The sequence below is a fragment of the Vulpes lagopus genome, chromosome 1 (assembly GCF_018345385.1).
Source record: "Vulpes lagopus strain Blue_001 chromosome 1, ASM1834538v1, whole genome shotgun sequence".
Classification (NCBI taxonomy): Eukaryota; Metazoa; Chordata; class Mammalia; order Carnivora; family Canidae; genus Vulpes; species Vulpes lagopus.
Window position 1 is genome coordinate 147,244,854 of NC_054824.1, and position 16,442 is coordinate 147,261,295.

Consider the following 16,442-nt stretch of genomic DNA (forward strand, 5'->3'; position numbering starts at 1 on the left):
CTGGGGTTGCAAAAGCAGGCCTGTGAGGGGAAACATCTGTCCTGCCATGAAGGTGACAGTGATCTGGCCCATTCCAGATGATCCAGATGATTCCTCGGCTTCCCAAACGCCTGAGAGAGGTAAAGAGGGCTCCCCCCTCCCCCCCCCAAAAAAAACAGAAAAAAATGTTTTCCTGAGGTCCTTTTTGGGCTTTCCCTGAGCGTTTGAGAGTAAGAACAGATGAACAGAGAGGTTTTTTTCTCGCTCTAAATGCTCCAAACATAATCATGCTATATGCAAATGAATATTTAACACTCTAAAGTTAGCGCCATGTAAGTCAATGTTTCCCTCCAAATTTATGTTACTTTAGGGCACCTGGGGGCTCAGTCAGTGGAGCATCCAACTCCTGTTTTCAGGCAGGTCAGGATCTCAGGGTCATGAGATCAAGCCCCATGTTGGGCTCCATGGTCAGCACACTCAATGCGTGGTCTGCTGGAGATTCTCTTGTTGCTCCGTCCCTTCCCCCCTCCCAAAATAAAGAAATAAACCTAAAAAGTAAAATAAAATTAACTTCTGTTACTTCTCTACCACCACCCTTTCTTGCAAAAGACTCTTCTATGCCTTTCTAAATACTTTCACTTTCGAGCAGCCTGGGTGGCTCAGCAGTTTAAGCACCTGCCTTCAGCCCAGGGCATGATCCTGGGGTCCCGGGATCAAGTCCCATGTCAGGCTCCATGCATGGAGCCCACTTCTCCCTCTGCCTGTGTCTCTGCCTCTCTCTCTCTCTCTCTCTCTCTCTCATGAATAAATAAATAAAATCTTTAAAAAATAAATAAACAAATAAATATACAAATACTTTCACTTTCAGGAGCGCTGGAGCAAACAGGAGGCTAGTGCTCACTCTGAACGGTGCCCCTGGGCAACCCGGGGTGGGGAGGGGGCTCAGCGGTTTAGCACCGCCTTCGGCCCGGGGAGTGGTCCTGGAGACCCGGGATGGAATCCCATGGAATCCCGTGTCGGGCTCACTGCACTCTCCCTCTGCCTGTGTCTCTGCCTCTCTCTCTCTGTGTCTCTCACGAATAAATATATTTAAAAAAATAAAATAAATGGTGCCCCTCTGCCAGGTGACTCCTAGCCTGTCCCTTCTGTGACACAGACACAGTGCCCCCTTCAGAGCCTCCCGGGAGACTCTCCCAAGGCCCAGCCTGGCTTCCAGCCCATGCCCTGCCGCCAACCACCTTGCGTGCAACACAGAACAGCCCTGAGTGACCAGCTTTGGGCTTATTCTTCTCTCCTCTTTCTCTTGCCAGAGATTCTCATCTGGCAAGTGTAGCACAAATTTCATTTCCTCCATGAAAATCTTCCCCTGGTGTTCTGAGCACCCCCAGCTCTCCCTGACCACTGCGTCCCTGTTCTCTGGATGCTCTTGACCCTCATGGGAACAGCTAGGTGATGCTCCCTGCTAGCATTCCGGAGACAGATATCCAGCAGAGTAGTAGCTCAGCTAGGGACAGACACTCTCTTGTTGGGACCTGTGATCCTGCCTAGCCCAGTGCCTGGCAAACAACCAGTGCTCAAACAGTTTGTGCTGGGTAGGGTTGTGGGGTGGGGAGGGAAGGAGGGAGGAAGAGAACCAAGAATGCATGGATGGATGAGTTACTTTTTGCTAAAAAACTCGAAGGGTTTAATTAGAGAGGAGATCTTAGTCCAGTCCACCTTTGGGGTCACCCTGTTCTAGATGGAAAGTCTTCACAGCCCAGACTGGATCACAGTTTCTAGGCTGCAGGTACTGAGCCCATCCACGTGGAGTCAGGCTTCTACCCAATCCAGGGAAGAGCACTGGGGAGGAGTGGTGTTGGTACTCTAATCTGGGGGTGGGGGGGGGAGGCTGATAAAGCGGAGAGGAAGGATTTGCACATCCTGAAGGGTGACTCAAAAGGTGGGCTGAGTAAACAAAATACATAATAATGAGCAAGTAGTCATTTGGGAATCCTTGGATTAGCTCTGTCCTGCTGGGACAGACCCTTTCCCCAGCATTTTTATCAAGAGTTCAACGCAGCACCCATCTGGGAAAGGAAATGAGCTTTTGCCATCCTCTCTGGTGAGAAGCTACTGGCCTGCTTGCCCGGCTTCCTGCATGTTCATTAGGGAGTGTGACACTCCAGCCACCATGCAGCCCTGACACCTCCTGCAAACACTTCTGGCTTCCTATGCAATGCAGTGCTCAGCTGTCCCTGAGCATTTGGCTGCCACCACTTGGTCTCAGGGCTCTGAGAGGTTCCTGGTGGGAGCTGATGAGCTTTATAAAGAGCTATGTGTGTCAAGTGAGTGGGGTGTGTGTATGTGTGTGTGTGGTGTGCATGTGTATGTGTAGTGTATACGTACGTTATGTGTGCATGTGTGCATGATGTCTATATGGTGTGTTGTCAAGGACGTGTCTGGGGTACAAAACCCCGCAGGGAAGAAGAGTCTGTAGCCACAAGCATGGGTCTCCCACTTGGTCCTCCCCAAGGCAAACACCACTTCTGACAAAAACCATGCTTCTCCAGGGTCTCCTTCCTTCAATTTGCTAACCTCAACAGTATCATCGACTCCCCACTACAACAAGCAAGGACTCTGCTTTCCATGGCCCTCTCCAATTTTTAATAAACACTATGGTAATTGAGTTCTGCCACTTTTGCAAATGAAAATAGAGTGTTCAGGGGATCCCTGGGTGGCTCAGCCGTTTAGCGCCGCCTTCAGCCCAGGGGTCTCTCATGAATAAATAAATAAAATCTTAAAAAAAAGAAAGAAAGAAAGAAAGAAAGTTCAAATCTCCACCTCTTGTCCCCAGAGCTACAGATAGTGTCTCGCTTCGTCACCAGGTAAAACTAGGAGGTGAGGACGATGGAGATGTCTGCGCTGGGGGAGCCACAGCCTGAGCATCACTGCGGAGAGCCAGGGTCACCCCACCTCCAGGGGAGACGACATGGGAGGAGCAGGCATCCACCAAAATCTCTCTAAGAGATGGGGTTGCCTGTGCAACAAATTGTCTCAGCACTAAGTGGCTACAACACCAACACTTCCCATGTCGAGTCTGGGCCCACTCCGCGGAGCCAGGAACAGCTCGGCTGGATGGTTCTGGCTCAGGCTTCCTGGTGGGTTGCACTCAGCCCGGAGACAGGGGACCAGGAGGGGCAGGAGGGGAAGAGGTCCAGGGAGCTGGGACCTAGCCCCTCTGGCACCCTGGTCCTCCCTTGACTATGGCCACGGCACCATGCTTGCTTGCTTCAGAATTTGGAGGGAGGAAAATTTAGAACTTTCTAGAGTCCAGCCTCAGCCACTGTGCACAAATTAATTCCATTTTGAGGTCATGCAGCCTGTGAGTGACCCCACTGGGATTTGAACCCAGGGCCCCTGACCAGCCAGGCTGTTCTCCACAGGACCTTAATCTCATGGGTAAACAAGCTTCTAATCCCAGGGCTCCTTCTGCGCAGGAGCTAAGCCCAGCCGCAGTCACTGAGCACCCATCCAGCAGCAGACTTTTCAGGGCTGGGGACAGACAGGGTCCCACCCTGGGGGAGCTCAGCCTCAATGCACAGGTGATGAGTGTGGCTGGGCCCAGCTGATGCTAATGCTGATGTGGACTCTTCTTAGCTTCCTGAGGAGCAGCTGTTTCAGGTTTTCCTTCCCTTGGGGTGGGGCCCGTCCATGTTGACTGGGAGGAGGCAGCCCTGTCATCCCCCGAGCCTCTGGGGTGGGCAAAGGCCCCGCCACCCTGACTCACGGCTCTAAGCCCTTGACCACAGAGTAAGTGGCACCCTTGCCATCCCAGAGGACACTGACCGGGCTGAACATGGGCCCCTGTTCACATGAGCAGGCTTAGCAATGGCCTCACAGCTCAGGGTACCCGAAGAAATAAGATGGGGCCTAAAGAAATAAAGCAATGAGTCAGGAAATGTGTGCCTGAGACCCAAGGGAGAGGTGCTGGCTTCTTCCCACAGCACAGACCCCCTCCCTGTCTCTGAGTGACCCTAGTGCCTGGTGACATCGCATGCTGGTCATCCCCACACGTCACGGGGCCTTGGGCTCGTCTCTGAGCCATCTGCCACATCCAAAGAACAAGAAGGACTGAGCCTTCTTTCTAGGGTTGCTAAATCAGTTAGTACTCATAAAACACTTAGAAGGGGCAGTTGGGGGGCTCCGTTGAAGTGTCTGCCTTTGGCCCAGGTCATGATCCCAGGTTCCTGGGTTAGAGTCCCATGTTGGGCTCTCTGCTCAGCGGGAAACCTGCTTCTCCCTTCCCCTGTTTGTGCTCTCTTTCTCTCTCAAATAAATAAGATCTTAAAAAATAAAATAGGGATCCCTGGGTGGCTCAGCGGTTTGGCGCCTGTCTTCAGCTCAGGGCATGATCCTGGAGTCCCAGGATCAAGTCCCACGTCGGGCTCCTTGCATGGAGCCTGCTTCTCCCTCTGCCTGTGTCTCTACCTCTCTTTCTGTGCATCTCTCATGAATAAATAAATAGAATCTTTAAAAAATAAAATAAAATAAAGCACTTAGAAAGAACAGGAAAGCCCCATGTAAGTGCTTTAAAAAAAAAAAAAAAAGGAAAAGGAAGGATGTCAGAAGCTATTAAACTGACCCCAGGCCCCTCAGCCAGTCCCATCCATGGAGAACAACCCTGGTCAATGGGAAGGGAACACCTCGTTAGGAAGATCCATTGTGAAAAATCCATATACCAAGGACCTTCAAAACATTCGTAGCCTTGACAGCTGGTAGCTATGCCCATGGTGAGCAGGGCGTGAGGCGGAGTCGTCCATCACTGCGTTGTACATCTGGAGAGAATGTGACGTCGTGTGCCAACTGTACTTCAATAACAAAACAAAAAGAAAAAAAATTAAAGATTTAAAAAATCTTCCTAGTCTTGCTCCAGCGAGTCCCTTTTGTGGATCTATCTGAGATTCAGATGCAGGTTGTTTACACAGATTCTATGTGGCATTTTCTTATAATTACCAAAAAATTAAGAAAATACAAACGCCCAATTCAAGAAATATAAAAATATGATATAAAATAAATACACAAAATAAATCATTAGTCATTAAAAATCATGTTTAAAAGAACTTAGGGGGCCCACAGATGGCTGTCAGTTGTTCAGCGTCTGCTTTTGGCTCAGGGCCCTGGGATCCAGCCCTATGTCGGACTCCCTGCTCAGGAAGGAGTCTGCTTATCCCTCTGCCTCAGCCCCTTCCTTCATGTTTGATCTCTCTCTCTCAAATAAATAAGTAAAATCTTTTAAAAATAAAACAAAAAAAAATTTTAAAGAATTTTAAATGAGGCACCTGGCCGGCTCTGTCTGTGGAGCGTGCAACTCTTGATCATGGGGTCATGAGTGTGATCCCCACATTGGCTGTAGAGATTAATTCAAAATAAGACCTTAAAAAAAAGAACTTTAAATGGCATGAGGAGAGCTCACGCTATGCAGGGTCAATTTAGAGAGCAATACATAGCATCATTTATAATGTATGATTCCAGTCAATATACATAGAAGGGGGAAAAAAGGAAATTCACCGATGTGTTAACGATGATTATTCTTGAGTTGAAGAAATCTGGGTGATTTTTAATGTCATCTTTTTTTTTTAAGATTTTATTTATTTATTCATGAGAGACAGAGAGAGAGAGGCAGAGACACAGGCAGAGGGAGAAGCAGTCTCCATGCAGGGAGCCTGACATGGGACTCAATCCCAGGTCTCCAGGATCACACCCCAGGCCAAAGGCAGTGCTAAACCACCGAGCCACCTGGGCTGCCCTTTAATGTCACCTTTATACTCTTATTATTGTATTTTCCAGAATTCCTGAGAGCTTATTTTTTAATAATCAGAAAAATGAGACTTTGTTTTGCTTTGTTTTTAGTGCACACACTAAAACTTGTGCACAACAGATAACTTTCTGCCAATAACCTGCCTGCTTGGCAGGGGTGCGTTATCTAACCATAGACACCCAGTCTGATGAAACATGACAAGGGGAGAAACTTGAAGTTTGGGGATCGCCAGCATCTGGGGGCTCCCCAGAAGTAACATGCATTCCCTGACAACCTCCCTCCATGCTTGGTGCCAGAGGGGCTGCCACTGTGGAAGAGGCACAGACTCCCTCGGGATGGGTCCACAGATGGCTGTGAGTTTATGGATTGGCTTCACTGCCCATGCAGCAATCACACTATTTTTAAAATATTTTATTTATTTGTTTGAGAGAAAGAGTGTGTGCACACAGGGGTGGAAGGGCAGAGGGAGAGGGAGAAGTAGATTACCCACTGGGCAGGGAGCCCAATATGGGACTTGATCTCAGGACCTGAGACCATGACCTGAGCCAAAGGCCGACACTCAACCCAGTGAGCCACCCAGGTGCCCCCTGCAACTGCATTATTAAGTATTTATTCATTCCTCCTTTTACATCCTTACAACTTGATTCATGTACACACTAAATCTTAATAGATAATCTATGTCCAAGTTGGAGAGATTATGTTTTGAATGTAGTGGAATTTCATACTCGTCCCTGTTTTACACATTTACTATACTTACTGTTTTGGTAGCTATGATTTAATTTTGCAGCCACACCAGAGGTGTTTCCAGTTTTTACTACTGAAAGCACTGCTATTAAAACATATTTGTGTATGTGATTCTTTTCTCTTTTGACCTACTTCCTTGGGGAGTAAATTTGCAGATGGTACTAACATTCTCGTCTCTGTCTGCCTAGTTGCACTCCAAAAGGATATTCACATGTTCTAAGTCTCCAGCAATGGAGTGTACATGTTTCCCAGAATCCTCAACAGGGAATCTTCAGAGTTAGCTCTCTTGTGTTGCTCGCTACCAGTGTAAGAGCCATAAAATGACTCCTTGGTGTTGTTTTAAGCTGTACTTCCTTATAATTTTAATTATTTTCCATATTTATTGTTTCCTCTAGACTGTCATGTTGGACAAGAATAGTTTTAGACATCAATTGCAGAAAATATCCAAGAGGTAATATCCTCTTTCAGCTACAGTTTCAACTTGTCTTCAAAGTCTTTAGTGTAAAACAGTGTGATATTGGTAGGAATAGATAAATACACCAAAAAAATAAAAGAATCAGAAACAGACCCCACAGGGGACGTGGGGGTGGCTCAGTGATTGAGCATCTGCCTTTGGCTCAGGGCGTGATCCCAGGGTCCTGGGATCGAGTCCAACATCGGGGTCCCCGTAGGAGCCTGCTTCTCCCTCTGTCTATGTCTCTGTCTCTGTCTCTCTCTCTCTGTGTGTGTCTCTCATGAATAAATAAATAAAATGTTAAAAAAAAAAAGAGTTAAACTCAAGCCAGACAGGGGAAGAAGATACAATTCATCTATTTGACAAGGGACTCGTATTCAGAATACATAAAGACTTAGTAAAAGCCTCTCAGGACAGAAAACCAACAGCAGAATGGACGACAGACAGGCAGTCACAGAGAAGAGACCCACATGGCCCAGAAACACAGAACATTGCTCAGCCTCACCAGTCATCGGGGAAATGAAAGTTAACACAATGCAATCCCACCACAATCTGACCGTTAGGAGAGACAGGAAGGACCACATGTTGGGGTCTCTCCCACCATCTCCTACAGCTGAATGTGCCCATATCCTAGGACCAGCGCAGGTGTGTGGCCAACAGAACAGGGTCGTGCATCCCTCAAAAGCATGTGTTAGAATGCTCATTGTGCTACTGATAATGCAACCAAACTGGAAACCATCCAAATGCCCATCCATCATAGAACAGATGCAGCGCCAGGCAGCAGGAGGAAGTGCAGAGCAACAACCGTGAATGAATGACAACTACCACAAGCGATGCACTGAGTCCCACATCCACATGTGCACCACGGAGATCGGACTTGTATTCCAGCCACAGGAGCTGGGATGCTGCTTACCCCTGGGGGTGGTGCCCAGGTGCAGGTACAAAGGGACGCTGGAGATGCTGGCAATGTTCTGATTCTCCATCCAGGTGCTGGCCACACCATTTGCTTGTACAAACCTCACGCTACACATTATGCCTTATATTCACTATTATTTGTGTATGTCACATTCAATAACACAGTTATTTCCAGTCACCATCAATGAAAAGACCCGTCAAGAGTACGAAGGGTGCTTTAGCAGAACATTGCTGAGGCCTCACTTGCTCTGGAAGCCGGGGGCCTCCCTTTTTAGTTTCTCTTCATCTTTCCCTAATTATATAGTTTTATGTGTTTCTACAGATAGGTGTAATTTGAAAATAAATTCTTTTTGTGTGTGTTTCTTGGAGCGATTTTCCCACGGTACAAACCTGTGAATGCAGATGGGCAGAATTTTCGGCATTCCTCTGGGGAGGAATGTATTGGGGAGCATAATTGTATTATGCTGCCCTTCATTTCTCGCTTCTTGTGGTAAAGAGATCTGATGTGTTTCTCTCTAAAGCTCTTTATTTTTACCCAATGTTTTTAGTTTCTCTGCATCCTACCTCTGCACAAGATAGTAATGACGTAGGGATACAAGACCATCGCAGTGTCACCTCCCTCCGGCTGCAGTGGGGAGAGCCTGGCCCTGTCCCACCAAGCAGTCAGGGGGTGTAGGCTCAGGGACAGGGGAAATCGGGGGCTCCGACCAGGCCAAGGCGACCCTCTCCAGGCCATCCACTGCCTGTCAAGACCAGCATTGCCATAAATGAGCTGGTAGGGCAGGTGACGCCACCAAACAGCCTGCCAGCACCCACCCCTCCACCCCTGGCCAGGCACCAAGCAGCACATCCCCCACAAGCTCCGCAGCTGTGACCCAGACACAGCCCGGGCCTGGGTAGTAGCTGTTCCGGGGGAGGAGACAGACGATAAACAAGACAACAGAGAAACCAGATAACAGGAAGGAGGTAAACAGGGTCATGAAAGAGAGAGTGACCGGAAGGCCTCCTTGAAAGGCCACGTCTGGGGTGAGAAGGGCCAGCCGGGCAGCAGCCATGTGGGTTCGAGGTCAGGAAGTGGCCAACGTGGCTGCAGACAGAGGTGGGGGCAGGGGCTGGCAGAGGGGGTCCCAGGCCATGGGAAGGCTCTGACTCAGAGCCCTGGGAAGCCACTAGGAGGTCTAAGCAAAAAAAGTGACACGATCTGACTTGTATTTGTTTTTTAATTTTTATTTATTTTATGATAGTCACAGAGAGAGAGAGAGAGAGGCAGAGACACAGGCAGAGGGAGAAGCAGGCTCCATGCACCAGGAGCCCTATGTGGGACTCGATCCCGGGTCTCCAGGATCATGCCCTGGGCTAAAGGCAGGCGCCAAATCACTGCGCCACCCAGGGATCCCTGTTTTTTGTTTTTTGTTTTTAAGATTTTATTCATTTATTTGACAGACAGCGAGAGAGTACAAGGAGGGGGAGCCACAGAAGGAGAAGCACCCTCCCCGCTGGGCAGGGAGCACTATGCGGGACTTGATCCCATGACCCTGAGATCATGACCTGAGCTGAAGGCAGACGCTTCACTGATGGAGCCACCCAGGCACCCCCTCTACATACAATTTTTATATCTGGTCTTTTTTAACAAGAATTGCAATATTTCATTCTTATATCTTGGTATCATCTTTTACCCTGTCTTCCCACTTTACTCAGTGACTATTCATTTTCCCAAAAATCATGTTTCCAAAATAAGGATATAAAGAATTATGCCTTAATTAAAAAAAAGGGGGGGGGGGAATCCCTGGGTGGCACAGGGGTTTGGCGCCTGCCTTTGGCCCAGGGCATGATTCTGGAGACCCGGGATCGAGTCCTACATCGGGCTCCCGGTGCATGGAGCCTGCTTCTCCCTCTGCCTATGTCTCTGCCTCTCTTTCTCTCTCTCTGTGACTATCATAAATAAATTTTAAAAAAAAAGAATTATGCCTAGAAGCTTTCAAAACTCTTTTTGTCAATAAATTTTATTTTTGTAAAGAGAATCTTTTTTTATTCTTTGGAATAATTTTTTTAACTTAAAATCAATGAACTAACATATAATGTATTACTGGTTTCAGAGGTAGAGGTCAGTGATTTGTCAGTCTTAAGTAACACCCGGTATTCATCACATCACATGCCCTCCTTACTGCCCATCACCCAGTGACCTTGTCCTCCCTCCCCTCCAGCAACCCTCAGTTTGTTTCCTAGAGTTAGGAGTAAATAGAATCGCATGTCAAACTCTGATATACAAAGTTTAACAATGCTATTTTACTCAGATGCATTTGTTTTCCAAATTAAAATCCTGGCATTTGTTTAGGGTAATGGCAAAGAGTAAGCACACAAAGACTATCCAGATGAAGACAGCATTGGTCCAGCACAGAGGAGGTGCAGAAAGGCAGCACCCAGCACCCTCGCCCTGCTCAGCTCCACAGACCGGGGACAGACCAGCTGCATCCCCAGCAGCCCATTCCCTCCCCAGCCAGAGCTGTGCCCAAGCGGATTTCCCGGCACTTCTAGGAGCCTGTCTAGTTCTGCCGAGTGATCAGAGGGGACAGGGTGAGTTGGGGGACACCAGGGCAGGAGTAATGAGCTGGAACATCACATCAAGCCAGACATTTCCCACTGAAGTGACACGAGGGCATCAGGCAGAAATTCCTGTCAGAACTGTCCAAAACACAGCTATACCCCCCAAAATATATTTTTTTAGAACACAAAAATAAAGGCGTTGTTGAAGATATAAGCATATTCAAATTCCTCCAGCAGGACACAATAGCACATGATTATGAAAGAATCCTTTGTTGAGAGGTAGTAATTTTATGGGACACTCAGCAAGCCTGTCACTGCAGTGTTCCCCATCTGCAGAGGCAAAGCAGAAGCGAAACACAAGAATCCCAGGATCAGAAAGGGTGGAGTCAGTTCCCATCCAGGCCAGCTGCACCCGAGCCTCTGCTGCCACTTATCCGGCATGTGGGGTGGCGGGTCTCAGAGACCCTCCCAGGCCCCCACTGCCTGGCCCTGGGCTTTGGATCGAGTTTGTTAGCGCCCGGCTCCCTCTGCTGGCAACGAGAGGAGCCTGCCTTCCTCACCGAGCCCCACGGTTTTTCATGGGCGGTGGTGGAGGAACACAGAACATTCTCTATAGGATTGCCATTCGTGCCGGCACTTCAGTTGCTCTCAGATTTTATTCTAGTGAACTATTCGCTTCCAGTCATTTTCCTCAACAATTTTCAAAGGCACCCCATGCCTACAAGCAAAGATTTCAAACACACCCCATGGGATACACCTTACAATCCACTGGTGATGGGGAATATATTTGTGATTCTATTCATGGTCTCAGAAAACACATCTTTATTAGTAGAGATGTACATTCACTCATTCAATAAATATTTGCTGAGCACCTTCTATGTGTGAGGCATTAACGAAGCACAGAGAATCTCTGCCATGATGGAGCTTATTCCCTATGGGGGGAGAAGGATATGTGATAAGTAAAATAACTAGTATGAAAAGTGGAGGTACAAAAAAGAACAGGCAGGAAAGGAAAGAAGGGATGTGTACGGAAGAGAGGTAGTTGCTGTTTTATTTTTAAGATTTTATTTATTTATTATTTAAGAGAGAGAGCACGAGCAGTGGGGAGGGGCAGAGGGAGAGGGAGAAGCAGGCTCCCCATTGAGCAGGGAGCTCAATATGAGACTCAGTCCCAGGATCCTGGGATTGTGACCTCAGCTGAAGACAGACACTTCACCAACTGAGCCCTTCAGGCACCCGGTAGTTGCTGTTTTATTTATTTTTTATTTTTTTATTGGAGTTCAATTTGCCAACATATAGCATAACACCCAGTGCTCATTCCGCCGAGTGCCTCCCTCAGTGCCCAGTCACCCCAACCCCCAGCCCACTTGCCCTTCCACTACCTCTTGTTCATTTCCCAGAGTTAGGTGTCTCTCATGTTTTGTCACCCTCACTGATATTTTCACTCATTTTCTCTCCTTTCCCTTTATTCCCTGTCACTAATTTTTATATTCCCCAAATGAATGAGACCATATAATGTTTGTCCTTTTCCAATTGACTTATTTCACTCAGCATAATACCCTCCAGGTCCATCCATGTCAAAGCAAACGGTGGGTAGCTGCTGTTTTAAATGGAGATGAGAAGTGAGCCATCCCTGTTGGCAGATGGAGAAAGAACGTTCTGGGCACAGGGACTGGTCAGTACTAAGCTCTGGGGGCCGAGTGTCTTCATGTTAGCACTCTTCAAGGCTCTGGGCATGCTGATTTGGATTCAGGAGGATTGCCGTGCCGTGCTCCCCATGACACCTTCCTGAGCCAGGCACTAGAGCCCTGAAGTCCAATTCAGCATGAGAGGTGGCTGCTGTGGATTGAGAAGTGCTATGAGTGTAAAACACACACCAGATTTCAAAGACTTGGCTCAGTGGTTGAGCGTCTGCCTTCAGCCCAGGGCGTGATCCTGGAGTCCCGGGATCAACTCCCACATCAGGCTCCCTGCATGGAGCCTGCTTCTCCCTCTGCCTGTGTCTCTGCCTCTCTCTGTGTGTTTCTCATGAATAAATAAAATCCTTAAAAAAAGATGAACGATCTTATTATTATCTTAAATTGATTACATGTTGAAGTGAGATTTTGAACATATTGGGTTAAATGTTAATTTATTCATCAAAATTAATTTCACCTGTTCCTTTCTTTTTTAAAAAAGATTTATTTATTTATTTATTTATTTATTTTGGGAGGGCGAGGTGGAGGGAGAGGGAGTGAGAATCCCAAACAGACTCCCCGCTGAGCAGGGAGCCCCACTTGGGGTTCAATCTCAGGACCCCAAGATCACGACCTGAGCCAAAACCAAGAGTCAGACACCTAACTGACTGAGCTACCCAGTGTCCCTCATCTGTTCCTTTCTCCTGTTTCATGTGACTATGGGAAGATTTCTGATCCACTTGTGGCTCACGTAGCATTTCCATCAGACAATGGTGCGCTCCAGAACACTCCAACAGCTTCTGTTTATTGAGCAACCACAGCTGCCCAGCACTGTGTCTGGGGCCTTACCTACCATATTCTTTCATCCTCAGAACCTAGAACAGATATGACCCCTTCTCCTGGTAGGCTTAGGGAACCAATGCTCAGGAAGGCTATGCAACTTACCTGAGGAAATACTGCTAGAAAGTGGAAGAGCAGGATTTGGACCCAGATCGGTGATTGTGCCCTGAAGCCCACCATACAACATGACCTGTATTGCAGGGAAAACTGTTCATTTTATGTCACTGCAAATGCTTCCGTTCAACCCACAAACCCATGTGGCTCAGGCCCCAGATTCTCAGGGTGACCCTGAAGCAATCATGCATGAATGATTTGGATGTAGGCTCATTTCACAGCGCACCATTAGTAATTTATTAGTAAATTACTGGAGATGTAATGGAAAAGCTGGAGATGAATGAAAAGTGTGTTAACACCAAGAGGCATTTTTTGAATCTGACATCAAAGTGTCCATGTCCAAGAGTAGACTGGCATGGCCTGAACCAGACTTCTGCCCAGAAATAGGGTGAGGGGCTGGCGGCTGAGAGCGGCCACCTGGATTCCACGGTACCCTTTGCCGTGTTCCTGTTCAGACAAGTGAGTACTGCCAGGAGCTCAACATGTGGGACCTTCTTGGGTCTAATCAGAGCCAGCCTCAAACCTATAGCTGGTATTAGGTTACTGAGCTTTCAAAGGCACTTCCGATCTTGAAAACCCATTAACCCGCCGGTCCGCTGTGGTAATCTCAGCACGTGGTAATCTCAGCACGTGGAAGGTGAAAGCCTCCCTCTTGCCGAGTCCCCTTGAATTGATCGATAGAATGTTGCCAGGAGGTTCTCTCACAGAGCATGCAGGTGAAGGGGGGCTAAGGAGCAGCCCATGGGCATCTCCACCCAGGGCTGTGAGGGCAGGAAGGCGACCTGGCCCTTCACCACAAACCCCCTGGCCTCCAGCCTTTCACACGCCCAGGAAGGGGCAATTTCAGAATCAGGGTCTTCTCGCTTTGCAAGACCAGGTCCGTGGCGCCGATGAGCTGCTGGGATGGCCCTGCGGTCAGGGAAGGGACGCCCCAGCCAACCTCATGCAGCCATTCAGGAAAGAAAGCTTCAGGGGATCCCTGGGTGGCTCAGTGGTTTAGTGCCTGCCTTTGGCCCAGAGCGTGATCCTGGAGTCCCAGGATCAAATCTCATATCAGGCTCCCTGCATGGAGCCTGCTTTTCTCTCTCTCTCTCTCTCTGTCTCTCTCTCTCTCTCTTTTTCAGTGTCTCTCACGAATAAATAAATAAATCTTAAAAAAAAAAAAAAAGAGGAAAGAAAGCTTCAGCGCCAGCTGCCTGAACCACCCACAAGTGAAAGCACCTCTGATTTGACAAAGGAAACCCCTGGTTAGTCTCAATTATCTCCTTCCCGCTCTGAGTGTGCTCCAGATGTACACATGCCCACGTGATGTGAGGAAAACCATTTCAACCACAACTAGAAAACTCATGCTCCCTAAGCAATGGGAAAACCCCACCACAAGCATAGAGCAGATTCCCTCCCCGTGGGAGCCCAAGTGACAGATGTCCTTGTGGGTCCCCCAGGCTCACACCCAGGCCACACTTCCTGCGGGTGATGCTTTCTAGCCAGTTAGCATTGTGGTGGCACAAAGGCCTAGCTGGTGAGATGCTGGATTCTGATGGATGACTTCAGCTGCAGGGTCCTTTATCCGCGTGGACAAACATTCCTTGGAAGGCACCGCAGTCTGGGACTCTGCCTACACTATCCTTCTTTCTCCTCTGGCCTTCCATGGGAGCCCACCTCTCACACCAGTCCCCAGTGAATCTCTTCCTAGACCTTAATTGTGCACAGGTGGACATCCTGAAAAAATAAGTATTTGTAGAGATATCAACTCGAGGGATCAAAGGAAATGTGTTCCCACGAAGAAACAGGAGATATGCCGACCCCAGCATGCATACGCACGTTTCTAGGATTAAAGCAAGCCGGCACGACCAGGTCCAATCTGAGAAAGATTTTTCTACAGGAAAAACCTAATTGTTGAATTGATGAGCACACAAAAAGTGGCAAATGGCAGACTGGATATGAGATAAGACTCAAGTTCCATGGGAACAGAGCAACAATCAAATAATAGAATAATGCCCTAAAATAAAAAGGCCAGTCTTCATACCTCAAAAGGGTCACCCAATACCAAGAACTATTAAGGAAGAGACCTCACCTAGAAATAACCTGTGACCTTTTTTCTTCAGAGAAGGAGAGACAACCTCAAGCAGACTCCACACCCAGCACAGAACCCCTGACACAGGGCTTGATTTCATGACTTTGAGATCACAATCTGAGCTGAAACCAAGAGCCAGACACCCAACCGAGCCACCCAGATGCCCCTCTTCCTCTTAATTTCCTTTAAATATGTATGATTAAGTATAGAAATTACAACATACTAAAGGGCTTATAAGGAATATAGTTTAATATATATGAAAACAAGACCATAAACGACAGGAATGGTAAATGGACCTATGGTGTTGCAAAATTTCTGTTTTATGTGAAGTGGTACAGTAACTCTAGGTAGATTGAAAAACTGAGAATGGATATAACTCCCAGAGCATCCACAAAAAAATCGTGCAAAGACAGGTCACCTAAAAAGCCAATCAATTAAAATGTAATTCCAATCCAAACAAAAAAACAATAAAATGATAAACCTAAATCTGACTATGCCAATAATCACAGCTAAGGCTAATGAAAAGGTGGAGTCTGTCAGAATAGATAAAAGTGTAAAATCCAGAGATCCCTGGGTGGCTCAGCGGCTTGGCGCCTGCCTTTGGCCCAGGGCACGATCCTGGAGTCCCGGGATCGAGTCCCCCCCCATCAGGCTCCGGGCATGGAGCCTGCTTCTCCCTCTGCTGTGTCTCTGCCTCTCTCTGTGTCTCATGAATAAATAAAATCTTAAAAAAAAAAAAAGTAAGATCCAAGTTTGCACTGTGTATTCCACTTACTTTAAGTAGAAAGACACCAGAGAGGCAGAAAAGTAGTGTCTCATGCACACAGGGGATGCATTACAAGGGTGGAGAGGCTCCAATTCACATCAGATACAAGAGAACTGGACACAAAAGGTACTAGCAGAGATAAAGAGGGAAATTTTGTAAGAATAAAGTGGTCAATTTATTAGGGAGGACATGACATAACCTAGTAACAGGCCTTCAAAACATGAAGCAAAATTGATACAATTAAAAAAACAGATAATTGCACAATCATAATAGATTTTAACAACACGTAAAACCTGAAAGACACAAAAGATCCATGAAGACACAGATGTGAACAACAGTTGTATTAATCACATAACCTTTGAAAAAAGAAAAAAAAAAATCACATAACCTGTTATTACAGAACAAATTCACCCAATGTTTCAGAATACATATTCTTTTCAGGTGAATGTGGAACACTCACCAAAGCAAATCATAGGCATACAGGTCATATTAGGAGTCTCAATAAAACTAAAAAGACTGAAATCATAAACATATTCTCT